The 7,905-nt window shown below is 42.8% G+C and overlaps 1 protein-coding gene across 5 annotated transcripts in view; it reads left to right on the top strand.

The window, feature by feature from the left end:
* Positions 1-7,905, top strand: part of KCNJ15 (potassium voltage-gated channel subfamily J member 15) — a 43,805-nt gene that overhangs the window by 11,010 nt on the left and 24,890 nt on the right. For 2 of the 5 annotated variants that reach the window (XR_003094310.1, XR_003094306.1), the window contains one exon: positions 1,162-1,615. The exons of the other annotated variants lie outside the window; for them this stretch is intronic. The gene's annotated coding sequence lies outside the window, so the exon portion shown is untranslated. Of the gene's footprint in view, positions 1-1,161; positions 1,616-7,905 lie in introns of those variants that run through there. 5 annotated transcript variants of the gene reach the window in all.

Here is a 7,905-nt window from a genome sequence, read left to right as displayed (position 1 = left end):
TCTGGCTTGCAGGGCCCCTAAAAAAATTAGAAAATTAATATTAATCTGCCCTGGGCTACCTGTCATGCGGCCCTCGATGGCTTGCCAAAACTCAGTAAGTGGCCCTCCACCCAAAATAATTGCCCGCCCCTGAGTTAGATGAATGTGGAATTATGGGAAACCTGGAAGGTGAACAATTGAAGCTCTAACTAATTGCAGATATGGCAGCGAACACTTTGCAAGCACTGATGAAAGGGGAAGTTATGGTCAGAATAATAGACAGGAAAAAAGATCTTTGCTGCAGCAGTTTGGATAGGTGTGCTAAGGACAGAGGACATGACCTTGCAGTTGGCAAGTTTTGAAAATCAAGCAGGAGAACTAGCTACTTTTGACTGTTTGGAGAAGAAGGGATGGTTTTTGGTGATCTTGTGGTTCATAGCTGCCTAAATGAAGGGAAGAGTTTTACCTGTAAGTAATGGAACAAAGAGTTCTGTATCACAGATAAAATACTTTTGGGTTTCAGTGGGTTTTGTCTTGCTAATGTAGGGATAAATTATGGGGCAGGGTCAGATGTTATATTTACATCAAGTTGCCAATACATAATTTATAATAGGCTTGATGGAAGCACTGTGCTTTGTGCCCCTCTGAGGATGGATTCTATCTTAAGCCTTCACTATATTAATGAACAGATGGTTTCCACTGAAATAATCCACTGTAAAATTATACTCATGGACTTCAGTAATTCATTTTTTGGATCTATTGCTGAGGATATGCAATCCATATGATGTTAGGTACTTAAAAAAAGCAAAAAACGTTGAATACTTATTAAATGCAATGTTTACTCCTGGAGATTATATAAACTCAGACTTCAGCACTTCTTGTTAGTTTCATTTATCCTTAACAACTGTGTGTTAAATGTGAACTACCCTTTATACAGGATTTCCCATCAACGGGATTATAATTACTTTTTATCAAAACTCTTTTTCAGTTGGAAACTTCTTTTTCAATTAAAACAATACGTTTATTAAGAGTGCCTGTTTTCTACTGAAAATTTCAATTTTTAATCAAAACAACTGGAAACCTGGAAATAACCCCCTCCCCTCCAAGAGTTGAATATTGATATATCAGGAAGGTGGCCATGGTACTTCAAAGGAGCTGTAATTTGTTTTTGTTTTTCCTCAGGTCCTCAACCTCCTCCATGGCTAGGCTCTGCAGCCAGACTACACCTCCAATGATTCACCATGCTGCAAGGAATCTCCTGCTGCATTGCCTCCTTCCCTGGAAGAGATATCCTGCTGCATCATGGGAGATGTAGTCTATCTAGGGAGTCTAGCCTATAAAAAAAAACATAAGTGCTCCAACTGCAACTTTGAATGTAGCTTTGCAGTAGCATTTTTAATAGAAGTATTTTAATTCTCAGCCAAAACATTTTTTTAATTTTTCACTGAAAAGTCATCGTTTTCTGTAGAATGACTCCATTTTTATTTTCACTGAAATTTCTAGCAGATTGAGAAAATATTTTCCAATCAACTATTTTCTTTAAATGTGATTGTTGTTTTCTGTGGCATATATTATAATGCTGTAAAAGAGCTACCTGAATAAAAATTTCCTTGTGAACCAAACACTTGGAGATGGCCTAGTAAGAAACTTAGGCGAAGGTAATATTTCTGTTTTCATGAAGCTTTTTACTTGGAAAACTTCTAAGCAATGTCTAACTTCCTTGGGCTCTGGAAAACTTATTTAAAAATAAGTTAAAGAAAGTTATTGTTCAAATTCCTGAATGATAGAATATTTTAAAAATAAATTTGGGGATTTCTGAATAAGGGAAAATCAACAGAATAGGAACAGAATGGGAACAATATTCCATCTAGTTTTTTTTAATTTGGTGATCAAAGGTAGACTTTCTCAAGTTACCTAAAATAAAAGATCATTGAACTCTTTATCTGAGAGAGAACCAAGGATCCAGATTTTCTGTTTCCCACAGAAAAATGGAAAAAAAACCCATGGCTTTTTTGTTTTAACCAAGAAAAACATGGGTTTTTCATTTTAACAGAGAAACACGTGGATTTTCCACTTTTGCAAAGAGCTCTCTGCAAGCTGGCAGAGTTCCAGCCTGCAAAGAGCTGGGGTGGAGGAGGAGAAGGGTGGTCAGGCAGGGGGTGCCATGTGCATGTGCACACTCACACATGCACAGGACTGCCAGGCAGCTTGGGGAGCAGCTCCCACAGGCAAATCTGGTGGGGGAGGGAGAGAGTATTGAGGGAAGGAGGGAGTTGGATAGGGCAGGGCTGGGGCTGCTGCCCAGCTGGGTGGCATGTGGAGTTGGGTGGTAGAAGAGATTGATTGGTGTGCGGGGCTTGGAGAGATTGATTGCAGGATGGTAGGTGAATCTGGGGTAGGTGGGGGACAGCAGGGCAATTTGGTGGGCAGAGGAGTGATCCAAATAATATGGGGGGGCCCATCCCCCACTTCTCTGCAGCCTTGTCATTCATAATCCATCAATTTGAGTATGATCTCTACCATGCCTCATTGATAGGTCTTGAGGTGACTTAAGAGTCCAATCCTTGAGCCAGGGACCCATCTGATGAAGTTACAGTTCTTTCTGCAGGGGAGGGTAGGCTGTAGGCCAGGATTTCTCTTCTTTTCCTTCCCCCACTGCCTCTTCTTTGCTTTGAAGGTGAGGTGCTTTACCAGCCACTTGTTTGAGGTGGTGTTGTTGTTGGAGTCAGTTAGCAGGCAGGTCCTGCCAAGTCTTGACATTGGCATGTTTTCTTGAGATGTGCCTTCAATGTGTCCTTACAGCATTTCCTTTGGCCACTCCAAGACCTCAGGCCATTACTAAACTGGAAGTTGAGCCCTTTTTTTGGGGGGCGGGGGGAGGGGGGCGTTAGGAATCTGGGTGTTGATGCCTGGCCCAGTGAAGCTGGTGCTTGAGGATCACCGACTAAATGTTGGCAACACTGGCTTCAGCAAGACTGCTGGAGTTTGTGTGGTGATGTTCCCATTTGATGTGGAGGATTTTCCACTGCCATCATTGGTGATACCTCTCCAGGCTCTTGAGATGACAGTAGGTTACCCATGTTTCACATCTGTAGGGGAGAGTGGGAATGCTGACTGCATTGTAAAGCTGGATTTTGGTGTCTTTCTGGAGTTCACAATGAATAAAGACAGGCCGAAGCAAGTTCTCTAAGGAGATAGTTGCACATTGGATCTTATGCTGGATCTTCTCATCAATGTTCACTCTCTGAAAAAGGTGACTACTGAGGTAGGGGAAGTACTTGACTACTTCTAGGGTCTTTCTCTCAATGGTAATTTGGGGAGGGAGGTTACATTTGTAGCTCACAATAAAGCACTTTAATCTTCTCAACGTTGAGAGAGACCCAAAGTTCAGTTGGCTTCTCTGAAAAGATCCAGCACAGTCTGGAGGTTTTTCTCTGTGTGCACAAGGATGAATCAGTCATTGGCATATCAAAGGTCAAGGATGGCTGTTTTGAGTACTTTGTTTTTTGACTGAAAATATCATAAAGTAAAAACATTACAGTATTCATTTAGTATTCATTCATTGCTCAGTATCTGCACTGAAGGAAGGTGGTCCTCACTGAGAAGCAAGATGACCTTCCAAAAACAGGAGAACAGAGTTGGAGTGATGACACATCCTTGCTTGACCCCAGTTCAGATGACAAACAGATTTGTCTCCGATCCACTACATAGAATGGTCTCAGCCATCTGGTTTTAGAGAAGCCTCAAAACCTTGATGTTCTTTTCTGGACATCCAAATCTGGTCACTACTTTCCACAAGGCTTCATGATTTGGAATCAAAGGCTTTAGTGAGGTCAGTGAAGGACATATACAGGTCCTGGTGTTGTTCCTGACACTTACTTTTAGACCTGGTGGGCAACAAAGATTGTGTCAATTGCCTCACAGGATGGTCTGAAACCACACTAAGATTTCTTGTAGGACTTCCTCAACACGAGGTAGAAGACAGTTCAGGAGAATGCAGACAAGGATTTTTCTTTCCATGGAAAAAAAGACCACACACACCTCAATGGTTCTCACACACAAACTTATCTCCTTTCTTGAAGATAGTCACAATGTTGGCATTCTCAGGTCTCCAGGGATCTTTGCCTTGTTCCAAATTCTTGCCTAAAGAGGATTCACTTTGAGAGTCTCAGAGGATACTTAGTTAGTCTTTTACTGCCTTAACATGTGGACAGTCCCGTCTTAAGAGCATTTAACATGTTTGAAATGCAACGTGTAATTACACCTTAGGTGAATAGAAGGGAATTCATATACAAAGGATAAGGAGAGGGATAACTGCTCAGAGAGTTGAAGATAGGCTGAATCACTGAAGTAGCTCTCCTATCTCTGACTATGTTGAGAGACGTATTTAGCCATGTTAGTCTGAAGTGAGGCAGAAGGTAGGGTAGAGTGGCATCTTAAAGACTAAGGGCATTTGTACATGCCATGGGGGTTTACTTCGGTTTAATACTCCCTAAATTGAAGCAGTGGGTCTTTAAAAACATCACTTCAATTTAGGGTGACATGTACACAAGGGTCGGGCCTGACTTCTACCTGCCTCTCTGGCGGCGGGGAGGGGAGGGCAAGCTGCCAGCGGGTTGAGCTGTCCCTGAGCTGCAGGTCCGGTGCTTCCCTCCACAGCAGCGGGGGCACCCCCCACGTGGCATGCACCTGCAAGCACCTGGCCCAAGAGGTCCTGGAGGGCACTGCAGCTGCGGAGGGAAGCATTGGGCCACCGTGCAGCTCAGGCAGGCAGGCAGGCTCCAGGGAGAAAAAACCCCCCAGGCTTGCTGCTTTTTTTTCCCTTCAGTGAAAGCTGCCCACACAGGCTGCCTGCACAGCCCTTGAGATGCACGGGGTCCAGCACTTTGCTCTGCAGCAAACCAAGCTGCCTCGGAGATTTTTTATTTTGCTGTGTCCCAAAGTCATTTAACGCACATTACGCTGCTGACACATGCAAACAGCCCACCATTAACGCGCATTACACCGCCGACAGGTGCAAACAGCTGTACCATTAAAGTGGTGCAAAAATGCATTAAGTCACTTTAAAGGCCAATGTTGTGGCATGTACAAATGGCCTAGAAGATTCAGAGATGCATAAGCTTTCATAGGCAACAGCCTACTTTGTCAGATGTTCTCTCTAAGGAGAGCACTTAAGGTGCCACCTCTAAGATGCCATCCTTCCCTGACTTCTATGAATAGATTGAATAGTTTTTCCCAAATCCTCACAAAGTTTAGAAGTAGATTCTAAGGTTTTTTAGGATATTACAAGGCTGTTCCTACCTTCCAGCAAATTTGGGAGTAGGGTGATGTTTCTTGGGTGGTTGACAAATCCTACTTGTACTCATAGGCCTATCCATAAGGAATCTATTTTTGCAGAATGCTCCTTGCCCAGAGCAACTCCTGATGGTTTAACTGTAGGAGAATAATCTGCGGCATTGACTTCAGTGGGGAAGCTGCTATACACTGTGGGTGTGTCTACGCATGCATTAATGCACTGTAATTATGGTGCATTAAGTTTAGTACCTGTAATAACTTAATGCGCCATAATTGGCACTACTGTGCAGTAGTGCCAGCATATGCTTTTTTGTGATGCCAGTACACAGTAAACTTATTCTACTGTGCATTACCACATTTAGCATGGTTTTGCAGTAATTCGACTTGTGTAGACGTGCCCTGTGAGTAGAAATAGCAGAATCAGTTTGTGAAGAACAGTTCAGACCTCAATAAACTTTGGAAAAGAAAGTCTGTGAGAAAGTTTCAGTCCTAAAGTGGGTGGTCCCTCTGGAATGGCAGCTGGGGCAATGCTGGCAAGATCATTGTGTTGCAGCCTTTTCCACTTTCTATGTGTTGCAGAGAAAACTGCAATGCTGTGACTCCAGTATCATTCACAAACATTTGAATCCCCTGAAATTTTGTATTATAAGATGTGTATAAGGTTACAGCTAAAAGCTATCATTTCCTTGAAGCCTTCTAAAGTTTTTTTCCTGTTGAGCTTTGATGAGTTTTTTTTCTCCTTCATAAAACATCAATGCATTCAAGATGGTTATTGGAATTCTTCACATAAATGGAACAAAGGATCACACCATCTAGTAGTTTACACAACTCTTACTTCATAATTATTTTTAAAAATCACTGTAGCACTCTACATGCACTGCTTGAAATCACAATCAAACACTGTGGATTCCAACACTATAAACTTCCTTCCAGCAGCTGCACCATAATATTCTCATTAACAGTGGCAATCTCTCATGTTTCTGCCCTGAAACAACAGGTATAACCAAATTCCTCTGGAGGTCTTTCCTTTCTCTCCCCAAAAATGTGCAGAAGTGGAAAAAAAGGGCTTTTTTCCATTTATTTCATGGAGAGTTTGAAAGCTTGGCACACAAGTGAGGTATGCACTGGAATTTGGGTGGGTCTAGGAAAAAGCACAGACTTCAGTGGAAAACATATATGGGGGGGTGTGTGTGTGCGAGAGAGAGAGAGAGAGAGAGAAAAACCTTTTAAACCATAAATTGACCACATCCATGGATGGGTGAGGAAAGAAACAGAAAGTTGCCCTGAAATAATACTCTGAGCCACTACTGAAAATAAGCCCACATACTTCAACAGGGATGTGCCATTGACATTTTAAATAGCATTATCATCATTTCAAAGTGGCAGGTGAAAGTCTTTACTTGTACCATGCGGTTATAATGGCTTATCTATCTATCTAGTTCTATTTTCACTGTAAGTAATCTGCAGCTATTAGGTATCTTCCACACAGGTGAGGCTGCAGTGGGCTGTGTACCAGCAGTAGCTATCAGAGATGTTGAAGAAGGCATCGGGAGTCCAGTTCTCCATTCTGCTGTTGCTTCAGTTCACGGGCAGGCATCGTTTTTAGGGGGCCTCTTTGGGGACATGGTCTGAAAGTCTGTCCTGTTCCTTAGTGAAGCCGAAGGGCAATTCTGGCTAAGTAAGGATTTCAAAATTTGGCCCAAAGAGAATAGTGGAGTAGCTACAGTGGCTAAGGCATCCTGATAGTCATTGTAGTTGCTCCATTTGTATCAAGACCCAAAGACTTTTGCTAAGCAGAAATAACGACTCTACAACCAAATGGCAGACAATGTTCTTTGGGTGAATCTGATATCTTTTATTAGACCAATTTAAATAGCTGGAAAACAATTATTAAGCAAGCTTTTGGGTTCAAAAACCCTTTGTCAGGCTAAGGAAGTTTCAGCAGTTGGTGTGTGCTCTTCCCGGATTAAATGAACAGTAAAGAAGCCAGAGGCTGGGCTGCTATGCATGCAAGAGAGGTAGTCAGTGAAAATGTAGATTGAGGAGTCAATGGGTGAGACAGGCTGGGGAGGGGGGAAAGAGAGAGAAGGGGAATGAAAGTGGAGAGATACCTGGGGAGTCAGGTGTCAGGCAGGTTATAATGTGTCATAAATCCAATGTCTATATTTAGTCCATGATTTTTAATATCCAGGAGGTTGATGAAGTGGAGCTCATAGGTTTTTCTCTGGGAAGTGTTTTGTAAGTTTCCCTTGAGGATCAGGACTGAGAGATTGGAGAGAGAGTGGCCCTCCTGTGAGAAATGTGCCCCCACCGGTAATTGGGTATTTCTGTCTTTGATAGATTTCTGGCGTGCATTCATTCTGGTGCGCAGTTGTTGTTTGGTCTCTCCTACGTATTTTCCATCAGGGCGTTTAGTGCAGTGGATGAGGTATATTACATTTCTGGAGGTGCAGCTGTAAGATCCGGGAATGCTGATGGCTCTGTTGTGGGGTGTAGTGATAAGTGGGGGTGGTGGAGATGTGTTGGCAGGTTTTGCATTTCTTGTCCTGGCACGGTCTGGATCCTTTTGGTGTGTTCTGGGCTTGAGGAAGTTTGCTTCTGGTGATGAGGTTGGCGAGGTTCGGTGCTTGT

Source organism: Alligator sinensis, unplaced genomic scaffold (genome assembly GCF_000455745.1).
Source record: "Alligator sinensis unplaced genomic scaffold, ASM45574v1 scaffold424_1, whole genome shotgun sequence".
NCBI lineage: Eukaryota > Metazoa > Chordata > Crocodylia > Alligatoridae > Alligator > Alligator sinensis.
Note: the sequence above shows the minus strand (reverse complement) of the source record. Positions and strands in the feature narration are given on the sequence as shown.